Raw genomic sequence first — 14,457 nt, 5'->3', positions numbered from 1 at the left:
TGATTACTTTTCTAAACATGTGGAAGAACAGAAGCCTTGGAAACATGAAGACTGATGTCCAAAGTCTTGCTCTATCACTTGTTGACTGTATGATCTTGGGCATGTTAAACAAGAAGCAATAATTTTCTATACCTTGTTTCAAACTCCAAGAGGGATTCTTTGACTAGTTATCGAAACATAATAATTATGCAAATACTAATAACTGTAGTCTCCAAAATTTGGCTCATCATGTCCTAGACTGGTAAAATGCAGAACTTGATAGTCCAAAGTTATCTCAAATTAAGTGAAGGACCTAATGCCTGATCCTTCTCTCTTAAAAATTATTAGTTTTAAAACTCCAAAAACTTGTGATAATTTCTTAAGTTACAATCCTATTTTTTTCCTTCCAGACTATTCATCCTTGAGTTCTCAGTTAAAATATCAAAATTCTAAAAAAGCTCTTATCTTCACCCTCCACCAGGCCCCACCACTTAGGTCCCCCTCCCCAATAGCACCCTTGGTCATTTATTCACAGTACTTATTACAGTTTTACATATTTATGTGTATGAGCATTTGACAAATATCTGTACCCTCCTCTAGAAGATTATAAGCTACTTAAGGACAAGGATTACTTCTTTTCCTTGGCTTCTTATCACATCTTAAATACAGGGCTGGGTGCATTATCATGATTCAACAACAATTTGTTTTTGAGTGAAAAAGCAACAGAATAAATTAACAAATAAAAGTTGATAGCCTTTACTCAAACTTTGAGATATAATACTTTGAGTGAGGGCTTAATATGCCATCCCAAAGTATGCCACATTGGCATAAAGATTATTTTAAGCATATACAAGAAAAACTCTCTCCCCTCTCCACATTCACCTAAAAGAAAGACATAGATTTACTAAAGTGCCTCTGTCCTCTTTTGACCAAGAAGGACAAAGGTTGTTCACAGAAGGTGACTTTAAACTACAACCACAGTAACCTTATTATGAAATTAACCAACAAAATATTACACGTAATTATAATATGTGCACATATTAATAAAACCCTAAAATTTCCTGAATACGAATGCATGGCTCTGAAGTCACCCAGATTTTAACATCTTTCCCCAAGCTTACAAGTTAAAGAGATAGCTAAAACACTGATACTTATTGTGGAAGAATAACACTATTTTTTCTTTATCTATAAGAGTTTCAACCTAAGCAACCTATCTTTCTGTGCAACTCCCAAAATTTGATCCCTTCTCAGGTGAAAAAAAACTTTCTTTGAACTTTATACCATCTCTGACGCTGTAATTTAGGCTCCAGCAAAATGTCACACCTACTCCAGAAAACTGCACAAATTGCAAAGTATGAAATTAAATTTTAAATAATTGTCTATAACTTCACTTGTTGCTAATCTAAAATAAATAAGTCCAAAGTTGAAAAATATGCAAATCTTTTTAAAGGTTATTTCGAAGTCCTATTTACATTTGCAAATATCAAACCATGACTACACCACAGAAACTTCAAGTTTCAAAGAGAATGTGGTTCTGCTTCTAGAAAATGTTTAAAGGACCATAAATGCGTTTACAGCTTATTCCAGAAATCATAATTATTAATAAAATGCTATCGAAAACTTGAAAGTGAAACTCAAATGAATTTGTTTGCAATATTATACTGCTGCATATAAGAGACCCAACCAACTATTATCTAATTCTTTAGGGAAAGGTACCAATTTTTGACTTATTGTTCACTATTGATCAAGCCCAGACTATATAAAGTTAGACTTGTAAAACAATCAGTTATAAATAATTTTGGCTAATAAAGATGCAATAATTATTTTCTGATAGAAAAGGCCACCAAAAGGGTATAATTTCAATTGTTCTGCAGGACATCACTATTAATGCTTTTGTGCAACCTTATTCCAGCATTATTTATTCTAGTAACCACGCATAATCTACCAATTTTCTTCTGAATCAGCTTTCCCATCCTGTAGGTTTCTTCATTAATAAATTAAATAACAATTTGACACATGCTTTTGATATGCTTGAATGCAAATCAAAGCATGTGTCAAATTGTTATTTGAATGGTTGAATATAAATTATACCTTTTGAAATGTATGCCTTAACACAATTACTACAAAAACTTATTTATGATTTAGGCAATTCCAGTGAGTCAAACAAATCACATTAGATCTCTGAGTCTAGCTGATCACCTTCTCCATGCACACACTCCTGCCCATTATCCTACTATGGTTAAAACATCATAAGAACACTAAAAATATTCCTCTCTCAGCTATGCATACTTTTCTGGAAACAGATTGTGTTATCTTTGTAGCTAAATTATTTCTCTCTCCTAAATTAAAGCTGTTAATACAGCAATCAGTGAATTCTATATGAAACGAATGACTAGAAGCATGAACATTGCATCCAACAGACAAACCATTATCAGGAGTGCAGAAGAAGGGCCATGATGCAATGTCAGTAAACATGTGAGTCAAACAGGACTTGGAATCCTCTAAGACAAGTACTTAAGCTCTGGGGAAACAAATTTGAGATTCTGCACTGTTTTTAAAGTTATTCTGTTGTAGTGACATTTATTTTTATGATGATATGCATTGGCTTTGTTAACTAGTTGAGATAATTAAAACTATATTAATAATGCCATTAATGAGTAATTATAACCTGCACTTAGTGAATAAGAGGAAAACTGATTGGAAAAGTTCACAAATTTGAATGAATATAGTTTGTTACAAAAAATTGAGTTTTGAACAACAAATTTAATTTAGCCTCAAGTTTACAAATCAACAATCTTTTATCTGTTAAAACAGATATTTCCCTATTATAAAGAAACCTCATTGTCTTGATTGGTAAACAGTCTGAGAAAGAAGTTTAACTCTATGACAAGATAGGTAAGAAGTAGATATAAACACTTCAACTGTATAATGACAGATATAAAATATTAGTAATTATTGGGCTGGGTGCAATGGCTCATGCCTGTAATCCCAGCACTTTGGGAGGCTGAGGCAGGCAGATCACAAGGTCAGGAATTCGAGACCAGCCTGGCCAATATGGTGAAACTCATCTCTACTCAAAATACAAAAATTGCCAGCCTGGTGGCAGGCAACTATAGTCCAGCTACTTTGGAGGCTGAGGCAGGAGAATCGCTTGAACCCAGGAGGCAGAGATTGCAGTGAGCCAAAATCTCACCACTGCACTCCACCCTGGGCAACAGAGCAAGACTCTGTCTCAAAAAACAAAAATAAGTAACTATTATAGCTATCTAATAAAATGACTAACTGAAGGCTTGACTTCAGAAAGCTCCTGTGTCAGCAAACCCCCATTTCTTCAACATTAGTTATTAATAACCATTAGTCTAGCTGGAAATGATAGACTCTGCTTCCAGTAATTTTCTACCCAAATCAAATTTAAGAATATAGGCAAATAATTTTCCAATTCTATAGCTGTTAAAAATTCTGTTTCACATAAAATACCAGGCACACGTGTGTTTATGTGTGTATGTGTTTGTGTGTGTGTATGTGTGTGGGTGTAGGTGTCAAAATGTTACTATTAGGAATGGAACAAAAGAGATACAATTATGGAAATCCACATTGATTTATGAGATAAAACATCTTACAAAATTTAGCATTTCACAAAGCTACTACGCTTCGAAAAGGAAGTCTTGTTCTATTTTTCTATTAATGGCCGTTTAGCCAACAGAGTAGGAAATCATATATTTTCTGTAATTTCATAAACATTTTATTTTCATGTTATCCATATATCAAATATAAATAACACAGTACCGTGCTGACATATAGGTGCATTCTTTCTACTTGTCTAAATAGAATATCATTTGAAGATAACTCATGTGAAGATGTTCACTTCCCCTCCTTTTCTGCACCAGAAGCTCCTGGCCTAAAATGCTTGCTCTGTTTTTTTGGTCCCTTTCCTAACACTGCCTATTTCTTTCATGTATCAGACCTCTACCAACTTCAAAGGAATGTAGGTGAATCACTCAGGGAGACAGAGAAGAATGAGAATCAAGTCCAAGGGCACTGAAGAATTTACTGAATAATAAGTCAGACACGGAAAGAAGAATTAAAACTGATCTTTTCTTAGCAAAAGAGGATGGAAGAGACTAAACATGTGCTGGTAGGCACTGTAGATCTTATTAAAGCAGTCTTAATTAATTTGCTATTTATAGGCAAATAAAGACTAAAAGAAAGTTTACCTTTGTATGATGCCTGAGGAAATGGACTCAACTAGCAAATGAGTAGAATGAACAAGATTAGAAGACATTCAAAAGGCAAGCTTCTTTCAGACACAACAACATCTACCTTTTCGTATAATAAATGTTCTTTACCAATAAGTGCAGCATGCCAATGTGACCAGCCTTGCTAACCTGCTACTTTGATGTGTAAATCATAAATCAATCGCCATTATTCACTCATTAAACCAGGACCTTAACAAGGCAATGATCTGTTTCTATGTGCTATGGTTTGAATGTGCCCCCTACAGTTCATGTGCTGAAAATTTCACCTTCAATACAATATGGCTGGGACTCGGAGCCTAATAAGAGGTGATTCGTTCATGAGGGCTCTGCCCACATGAACTGATTAATGTCCTTATCATGGGAGTGGCTAATTTTCTTGAGTGGGCTTGTTACGAACATAAAGGCAGCCCCTCTTGCTCTCTCACTTTCTCTTCTCCTTTCCACCATGGGATGATGCCGCAAGAAGGCCCCTGCCAGATGTGGGTCCCTTGACCTTGAACTTCTCAGCCTCTAGAACTGGAAGATACAAATTTTCTTTTTAAAAATTTACCCAATCTGTGGTATTCTGTTATAGCAAAAGAAAACAGATTAAGATACTACATGATCATGAGCGCTCATCTAAGTAGTATGCTGTTAAAACGTTTTAAATGATGAGAACTAAGTACAAAGTGCTTTAATAGAAGGCCTAAGACAATATATTAAACGTTTTGTAAGAGGTTTTTAAAAATACTTTTTTTCACAATCTACTAAATTATAAAAACACTCAAAAATAATTAAAAATATAATAAGAAAGATAAAATCTTGATGAAACTACCTAACCCTGTTGTTTTAGTGATTACTTTATAAATATGTCTTTTATAAACAGGCAAATAATCTGCAATTCTAAAATAGGAAATCAAAAACAAAATTTTAATATAACCCATTGGTGATGAATCCTGAAAAGTCCTGACATGAGCTTACATATAGTCATCATTTTTTGTTAATGCAAATTAACATTTAACAACAGAAATATTAATGTATTTTATTACAGTGTGCTACCCCAAGCACTCCTTTACATGCTAAATAACATACAAGACTATGTTTCTAAAGTAAAAACCGTACTGAATTTTGAAAAACAATTCATCCCAGTGATTTCAGATAAGGGATCATGGGATGATATATGATGATCTGATGTATAATTTTACATAATCAAGGTTTATACATTGCTCTTTTTAAATTTTTATTTTCCTGAGTTATTTATACTTGTCTTGGCTATTTTTGAAAGTCTTTATGTAATAGAAGTAAATTAAAATTTTAACACTGTGAAAATACTTATCTCTCTTTAAATTTAGGCATTAAGAGTATATGTCATTATTATACAATGAAAAAAATGAGAAGTTTTGAGTGTTAGAAAAGTATTTTAACTATAGATCAATAAATATGGATCATGAATAAACTGGAAATCTAGTAGCAACCCAGTCATTCTTCAGATTAAAATATAAGACTCCAGAAAATACTTGATTTATCCTGAGCCACATTTTTTTTAAAGCGTGGCTCAGGATGAAAAAAAAACAGCAGGATTTGCAAATAATGGTAGCATAAAGAGTTCCGGCACTTTATTCATCAGGTGATAATTATAAAACTTGAGCAATTACATTAAAACAGAATTTGAAGGCAATAGAAAGAAACAAGACATTTTATTTTGTTAAGTAAGAATTGCAGGTTTATAGCTTTTAGCATAACAGCACTGTACAATTCACTCATCTGTGACACCAGAAAACTATAGCCTTATCACTTGAAAATGGAATATGATAAAGTTTGTGGCATCAAAGCAGATGAATAAAATGTTTAAGGAATATACTCTAGAAGCAAGAAAATCTCAGAAGAGGTGAGTTGAAAAATGTGAATACAACCCCACCCACTCTTGCATTTCCACATCAACTTACTACCCCTTATCATGATCTTCCTGGCTGAATGTTAAACCATGTATTTGCACAGGAAACCCAGAGAGTTTAGCAATAAGGAAGACGAAAAAGACGGAATGTTCAATCCCTTAAAGACAGACCTGTTTCTGATTAGATTAGTAAGTTTTTGTGTGTGTTCTCAGAACTGCACTTTTATGTGGAAGGAACTGGCCATGTGTGGCTACTGAGTACATGAAATGTGGCTGGTCTGAACTGAGATGTGCTGGGAAGGAAAAATAGAGTGTGTTTCAAAGATTTAGTACCAAAACTTATATATTTGATTAATAATTACATAATAATCATATATTAAAATGACAATATGTTGAGTATATTGTGTTTAAATCAATCATTATTATCAATTTATCAATTTTTAAAAATAACATACAAATCTAAATAAAATAAATATAAAAAGAACAGGCAAGGTGAGAAAGTACGGTTAGTTCCCAACTATCCACTCATCACAATACTTGCCACACATCTTTCCCTTGCGGATACTAAGATCTTCAGGACACAGAACCTGAAAGCCTTCAGAGAGGTGATCTATCAGATCTCACAATCTGACTTGGAAAAACAGATCAATAGAGTTTGGCATATATTAATCATAAAATTCTGAAATTGCAATCATTAGCTTTCTCATAATGAATGCAAAGGAGTGGTGTTTAAAGATATCTCTTTTTTGGCTTTTTACAAATTTTCAACTGTGTCTTTAGTATATAGAACAGCTCATAGTGTCTAGCTCATGTTGAAAGATGTGTAGGTCTTACAGAGATCCTCATAGGTCTAAATCAGAAGTCCTAACATTCACATGTTCTTAAGCCCATTGCTTGTTTCCTTCGGTTTATGAGTTTTTATAAGTTCTTTGAGGGCAGGCTTTTGTCTCTAATTTAATTACTGTGTCTCCAGTACCCAGTATGCTTCCTGAAACAACAGTTCTTCAATAAATATCTAATGTTGAGGGCATTACTAATGTATCTAGAGAACCCAAATTATCTAATAAGCAAATAAGGGAACTTTGTACCAACAAAGCTGCAAATAACAGGACAAAGTACATAGGAGCTATAACAGCTATGTAAGAAGCAAATAGCACAGAGTTACAAACAGTAACACCTCTAAACCAAATGGCCATTTTGGTGAACAAGAAAGCATTGTGGAAATGTAGGATTATTAACTGACAGAGGAAAACATAAAGAATGATTCAGTCCCCATTTTGTTTCTGTCTTCTCTGATAAGAAAAGTGCCCTAAAATCATAACTGGGAGACTAAAATAAATATTTGCAAAAGGAAATTAAAACCCCAGATAGCTGAGAAAATTGCAACAGAGCTTATTGTTGCTACTTTAAACAAGTTTACATCTCTTGTCTTAAATGAGTTACATTCTTGTGTACTAAGGGACTCTGTAAATGAGATTGCCAGGGAAACAGAAAGGTAGAAGAACTGGCCAACAATAGATAAGGAAAGTGATTCAAATGACTAAAGGGCTTGATCCTTATATCAGGTAAATGTGTAAAACGGAAAATATAAGGGATAGCTTCTGAACACTCAGAATGGAAAGCACGGCTTGCTTTAGGCCAGCATAGCTTAATAAATGACATTTAATTAAAGTAGTTACTTTTCTTTATATTGAAGTATTTTTAAGCAATATAATGCCATTCTACCCCTATGTATTTGATATGAATCTTAAATATGAGGGCATTTTCTTATATCATATACTATTATTATACTAACAAAACTAATAATAATTACTTGCTGTAGTAGTTATTTATTGCCAGGTAACAAATTACCACAAATTTAGCGGCTTAAAAAAGAAAACACGAATCTTTTTATCTCACAGATTTTTGTTTTTGTTTTTAACTTTCATTTGAGGTTCAGTGGTACATGTGCAGGCTTGTTATATAGGTAAATTGTGTGTCGTGGGAGTTTGGTATACAGATTATTTCATCACACAGGTAATAAGCACAGTACCCTATAGGTATGTTTCCTGATCCTCTCCCTCCTCCCACCATCTACCCTCAAGTAGATCCCAGTGTCTGTTGTTCCCTTCTGTGTCCATGGGATCTCCTTGTTGAGCAACTACATGTAAGTGAGAACATGTGCTATTTGGTTTTCGATTCCTCCATTAATTGGCTTAGAATAACAGCCTCCAGGTCCATCCATGTTGCTGCAAAGGACATGAAGGACATGATCTCATTCCTTTTTACGGCTGCTCAGGATTTCATAGTATGTACATATTACATTTTCTTTATCTAGTCTATCCTTGATGGGCGTTTAGGTAGATTCCATGTCTTTGCTATTGTAAACAGTGCTGCAATGAACATATACATGCATGCGTCTTTAGGGTGGAACTATTTATAGTCTTCTGGGTATATACTCAGTAGTGAGATTGCTGGGTCGAATGGTAATTTTTCTGTAAATTTTTTGAGGAATTGCCATACTGCTTTCCACAATGGCTAAACTAATTTACATTTCTACTAGAAATATACAAGTGTTCCCTTTTCTTTGCAGACTCACTAGCAGAGAGGTTATATGCCTGTAATTGGTGTTTAAAATCACACAATCCCCCACATTTTTTACTAATAGCCATATTTTTAATAATAGCCATTCTGACTGGTGTGAGATAGTGTCTTATTGTGGTTTTGATCTGCATTTCTTTAACGGTTAGTGATGTGGAGCATTTTCTCATATGCTTGTTGGACACATGTATATATTCTTTTGAAAATTTTCTGTTCATATCTCTTGCTCACTTTTTAATTAGATTGTTTGGAATTTTTCTTGTAAATTGGTTTAAGTTCCTTATAGACTCTGGATATTAGACCTTCGTCAGATGCATAGTTTGCAAAAAAATTTATCCCATTCTAGAGGTTGTTTACTCTGTTGATAGTTTCTTTTGCTGTGTAGAAACTCCTTAGTTTAATTGGGTCCCATTTGTCCATTTTTTGTGTGTCTCAGTTTCTAAGGAGCAAAAATCTGACATAGCTAGTCAGACTCTCACACTCAAGTTGTAGACTGGCTGTGCCCCCAGCTGAGGATTTTGGGAAGAACCCACTTCCCGGCTCATTCAGGTTATTGGCACAATTTAATGCCTTGTGTTTGTAGGACTCAGGTTTCATTTCCTGACTGTCAACCAGTATGGATTCTCATTTCCTCAGCCACTCATGATTTCTTGCTCTGGGTTTCTTCAGATGCTCTCTCCTGGGCTCTCACATTACTGTGATCAGCAGGTGCATGTATCCCTCTCTTGGATTCCTCTCAACTTTTACTCTCTGACTTTTCCCTCTACTCTGAGCCAGAGAATGTTGTCTACTTTTAAGTGGTTCGTGGAATTATGTTAGGCCCACCAAATAATCTCCTCTTCCTAACACAACGACAGGAGTAACTCAAGGAGCAAAGGTCAAGAAGTCATCTTAAAATTTTACTTACCACACTTCATAATGTCAAATACACACTCTATAATCAAATCCCTTCCTTTTATTTTTCTGTGAGTTTAACTTGAGATCCAAACAAATTCCATGTACTGTGTTTGGTTGTTAATGGTTTCAAACCTCTTTTAATACAAAGCAGTGCCCTATATTAGCCATACTTCTGACTCACTAAAGAGATTGGGTCTGGTATTCTCTGGAATATTTTACATTGTAGATTTGCCTGTTTGCTTCTATATGCTATATTTTTAATTGCTACTTGGTTCTAGTATTTCCTATAAATTCAAAGTGAGTTCTAAAAGCTTGATGATACTGTTGCAGCCATATTTCAGCTCAGGAGTTACTATTTCATATTTCATATTGCATCATATCAAGAGGAATCTAACACCTAGTTATTCTATGAAAATCAAGATAAATTGGTAGCTTCTGATGTGGAAACCCTGACCCACTCATTGTAAAATTCCCATTAACATTTCTTCCAATAATGTATCTATCCATCATCAAGGTTAAAGCCAAAATGGTGATTTTCTAATTTGAACATTTCTCCCACATTTATTAGATGAAACTTTTCTCTAAAGAACACATTTCCTAATCAACTACTTTGCCATCCTGAAAAACAATTCTTACAGAAAAGTGAGGGCAAATGCTTAAGTTTTTTTTCATATAATCGCCACATTTCTAAGCGAAGAGTTAGTATTCTTATCATCCCCAACAGAAGCTCACACAACTTTTGGTTTCCTTTTCTGTTTATTTCTGTTCCGTCTCTATTTTTTGAGTATCATTTAATTGTATGCAGATGCTTTTTCATTTTCTAACAATTCAATCTTTGCCCCCAATTAAAGTTTGATGGTATTCTTGCTTTCTGGCACAATGAAATACCCTACTGTTCCAGTATATTTTACCATATTATGGTCTGTTTTCCTTTTTTTCTTTAGAAAAATATCTGTTGATATAACAACAATTGGAATATTTTCTCCAAACTTTTTATATGACCCTTATTCCTTTCTTTCTTTAAAATGTTTTCTATCAGTTTACTACAACAAATTATTCTTAACACATCAGTATACCACTCACTATCATATTAGTTTTAACGTTCATGATCATAATCACAACTTTTTGATTAGATCAAAAGATTAATTAACTACTCGATTCATTAGCTACAAAGGATATATTTTTACTTCTCTGGAATATTTATAAAGTAATTTACCAAATTATTGTAATTTCTACTTGCTCTATCCCTTATTCTTCAAATTTTGTTATTTCTATGTTTTTCTCTGCCTATAACTCCTATATTAATCTTTCGTATTTTCTCTTCATTTATTTCTGCAGTTAGTGTTTATCTCCAAAATTACATCAAAGTTTCTGCTGTCACTTTGTGATTAGCTGAAACTCATTCCAAGTAGAGCCCTTGGGATGGTCTCATATGAAATCCACAGAGTTCTTGATTGTTTCTTGATGATCTTTATATACAAAGTTTACATTCTGCCTATATATAAAATCTTTGCTTCACTTTTTTTTTCTTTTGCATACTGTATTAGTCTGTTTTCACACTGCTGTAAAAAACTACCCGAGACTAGGTAATTTATAAAGAAAAGAGGTTTGCAGCTCCACATGGCTGGGGGAACCTCAGGAAACTTATAGTCATGGCAGAAGGGGAAGTGGAAGCAAGGCACATCTTAGATGGTGGCAGGAGAGAGAGCAAGTAAGGGGGAAGTATTACAATTTCAGATCATGAGAACTCACTCACCTTCCACCAGGTCCCTCCTTAACACAAGGAAATTACAATACAAGAGGAGATTTGGATGAGGATGGCAGAGCCAAACCACAGCACATACCATACAGAAGAGTTGCTCTATTTGGTTCTAGCATAACACTTTTGATATTTTATTTATAAGTTACATCATTTTGATGGGAAACTTGTAGATTTTTAAAAATCTATAATGTTCCATATTTCTCCATATTGATCAGTCTGGAATAATATTCTAAATTACTAGATATGTTTTTGCAAATATGTAGATTAGATTTTATTTCAGGAAGTTTTTCTTGAACTATAGTTTTAAATAATTTTCCTATTTCAGTCTTTTATTTTTTTTCTCTTTGGAGTATTCTAAGCATAGATATTCTACTACTTGCCTCTCCTCCATGCCTTTCTTATCTTTCTTTAGCATTTTTTAATTTTTTGTTACATTTCCCATTTTCTTCACTTTTTTCCATTTATTACATTTACATTACTGTGATTTTTATAGTCTTTTGATTCTTGTATTTCTTTTCTTTTAATCCCCATTTTAGTGATATATTTCTTGTATCTTTCTAGTCCTTTCCTGAGTGATTTTCACATTCCTCTATAGTCTAATGAAATTTCTATCTGTTCTATTTGCAACTTACATTATCATTATTTCAATCCTTTTACTTTAATCTTTTAACTAATTTTGAAATACTGGATTATAATTACTTTGTAGCATATTTTTGGGGCAGTTCATAACATCTTGTTATGTATTTTTAGTTGTTCTTAGTTTTTCTTATAATACTATGAAGTTGTGTTATATACGTTTTTTGTTTTCTTTAGTTTTGCGTGTGTAAACAAGATGGATTTTGTTGGATTATTAAGGATAGTACAATCATGGGCTAAGTACTTTCCTTAGCTTTCAGGCTCATGTTTGGTCTCTTCCCTTATTTATTTTTTGTTGTTGTTGTTGTTTGTTTGCTTTGAAGTGTTTTTCTTTGGAGACAGGTCTTCCTCTGTCACTCAGTACAGTGACGTGATCATGACTCACTGCAGCCTAACTCTCCCTGGGCTCTGATTATCCCCCTACCTCAGCCTCCCAAGTAGCTGGGACTACAGGCATGTGCTACCACACCCAGATAATTTATGGATTTTTTTGTAGAGACAGGGTTTTGCCATGTTGCCCAGGCTTGTGTTGAACTCTCGGGCTCAAGTGATCCTCCCACCTCGGCCTCCCAGTGTGCTTTGGCCTATAGGTGTGAGTCACCATACCCGGCCTTCCCTGTTTTTGAAGAATTCAAAATATGCTCTCTGTATAGTCCCCTCTCTACCTTTCAGAGAGACGATTGACTCAGAAAAGACTTTAATCCCCAAACTTGGGATTTTCAGGACTCAAAGCATTGACTTCGAGGCAGTACTTATTCCTTGAATGTAGCATTTTATTGATATAGCTTTGGGGAATCTACTTCTCAGTTCCTCAGAAACCTCTTTCATTTGTGTAGGGTGTTCCTGTCTTACTCAACATGCATTCTGCTCCTCACATTTTCCTACAAGGTGAGGTTCTGGTCTTCTTATATGGAATAGTCCCTAGATTTATTTTTCCTAACCAGTAAGTATTCAATGGCTATGGCACTGTTTGACACTCTCACTAACCACATATACCAATTATTCATATTTTCCCATTGCCCACATTTTCTCTCAATTGTGACAGTTGACAAAGATGATGCCAAGTACCAAATAGAATGGGTACATTCTGGGTTTATCTCACATAAACCATCACTTTTCCTTTCCTATCCTCTCTGCTCTTTCCACAAAGCTGCTGATGGACTGCAGATTATTATTGGGTGAACCCACTCTAGTTCTAGAATTCCTATGTATGATTATTTTAGAAATCTGGCCCCAATTCCATAATTCTCCTCCAATTAAGAGGCAGAGTTAATTGGAGGTTAACTCTAATTAGCTTTTTGGACTTTTTAGGTTTCTAAACATTTTAAACTTGGTTGGACCTTGACTGCTTTGACCAATAGAGGACAGAGGAAGTGATGCTGCATGACTTCTAACACTACTCTACAAAGGTGAAAAGGCCAAGAGTAGATACACCGGTTGACAGTTTCACCTTATCCTAGGTTTGCTTCCACTCCCAGCAAAAAATCCAATGAAAAATTGAAGCCATTTTGAATGCTACAGACCAGCTCATTTGCCAGCTTTGTATCACCAAGCAACCTCTCTTGATATTACATTAAATGAGGAGTCACCCAGTTGAACCCTGAACAAATTATTGACCAAAAAATAAGGAGAAGTAAGAAAATTGTTATTTAACGCCACTAAATTTTAGTTTGTTGCATAGGAGTAGAAAATTGAAACATGGTTTTGTATCTGAAAGTGGGGAGCTGTCCTAACAAACTCTCACATGTATATCCTTGGTTTGGTAACAGTAACAGGAAGAGAAGGAAATGTATTTAATAAACCTGATGATCTAGTTAAGGAGATTTCCAGAGAGTACTGAAGGTGTCACCATCTGGTGTCTTTTAGTTGCCTGCTCTAAACGTGAGAAAAAATACCTAACCAAAAACCAAATTTTTCACTTTTGAATTAACATCTGGGAAAAAATAAATGTTCTAAGCCAGTCTTCAGTCATACTCATATATATATATATTTCAACTTTCAATTTCCAAGGTACATATGCAGGATGCACATGTTTTGTTACATAGGGAAATATGTGCCATAGTGGTTTGCTACACAGATCAACCCATCACCTAGGTATCAAGCATCTATTAGTTACTCTTCCTGATCTTCTCCCTCTCCCTGCACCCCACAACAGGTCCCAGCATGTGCTGCACCCCAACATATGTCCATATAGTCTCATTGTTCAGCTCCCACTTATAAGTGAGAACATGCAATATTTGGTTTTCTGTTCCTGCATTACTTTGCTGAGGATAATAGCTTCCAACTCCATCCATGTACCTGTGAAGGACATAATCTCATTCCTTTTTATGACTGCATAGCATTCCATGGTGTATATGTACCACATTTTCTTTATCCAGTCTATAATTGATGGACATTTGGGTTAATTTCCTGCCTTTGCTGTTGTGAATAGTGCTGCAATGACTCTATGGGTGCATGTATCTTTATAATAGAAC

At 34.5% G+C, this 14,457-nt stretch overlaps 1 long non-coding RNA gene across 2 annotated transcripts in view; it reads right to left on the bottom strand.

Moving 5' to 3' along the window:
* Window positions 1-14,457, bottom strand: part of LOC118151595 (uncharacterized) — an 84,458-nt gene that overhangs the window by 5,030 nt on the left and 64,971 nt on the right. The window contains exon 5 of one of the 2 annotated variants that reach the window (XR_004739992.3): window positions 2,944-4,751. The exons of the other annotated variant lie outside the window; for it this stretch is intronic. This is a non-coding gene — a long non-coding RNA (uncharacterized LOC118151595). Of the gene's footprint in view, window positions 1-2,943; window positions 4,752-14,457 lie in introns of those variants that run through there. 2 annotated transcript variants of the gene reach the window in all.

Source organism: Callithrix jacchus, chromosome 2 (genome assembly GCF_049354715.1).
Source record: "Callithrix jacchus isolate 240 chromosome 2, calJac240_pri, whole genome shotgun sequence".
In the NCBI taxonomy this organism is placed as follows: Eukaryota; Metazoa; Chordata; class Mammalia; order Primates; family Cebidae; genus Callithrix; species Callithrix jacchus.
The sequence above is the reverse complement of the archived record's forward strand: the minus strand, read 5'-3'. Positions and strand labels throughout refer to the sequence as shown.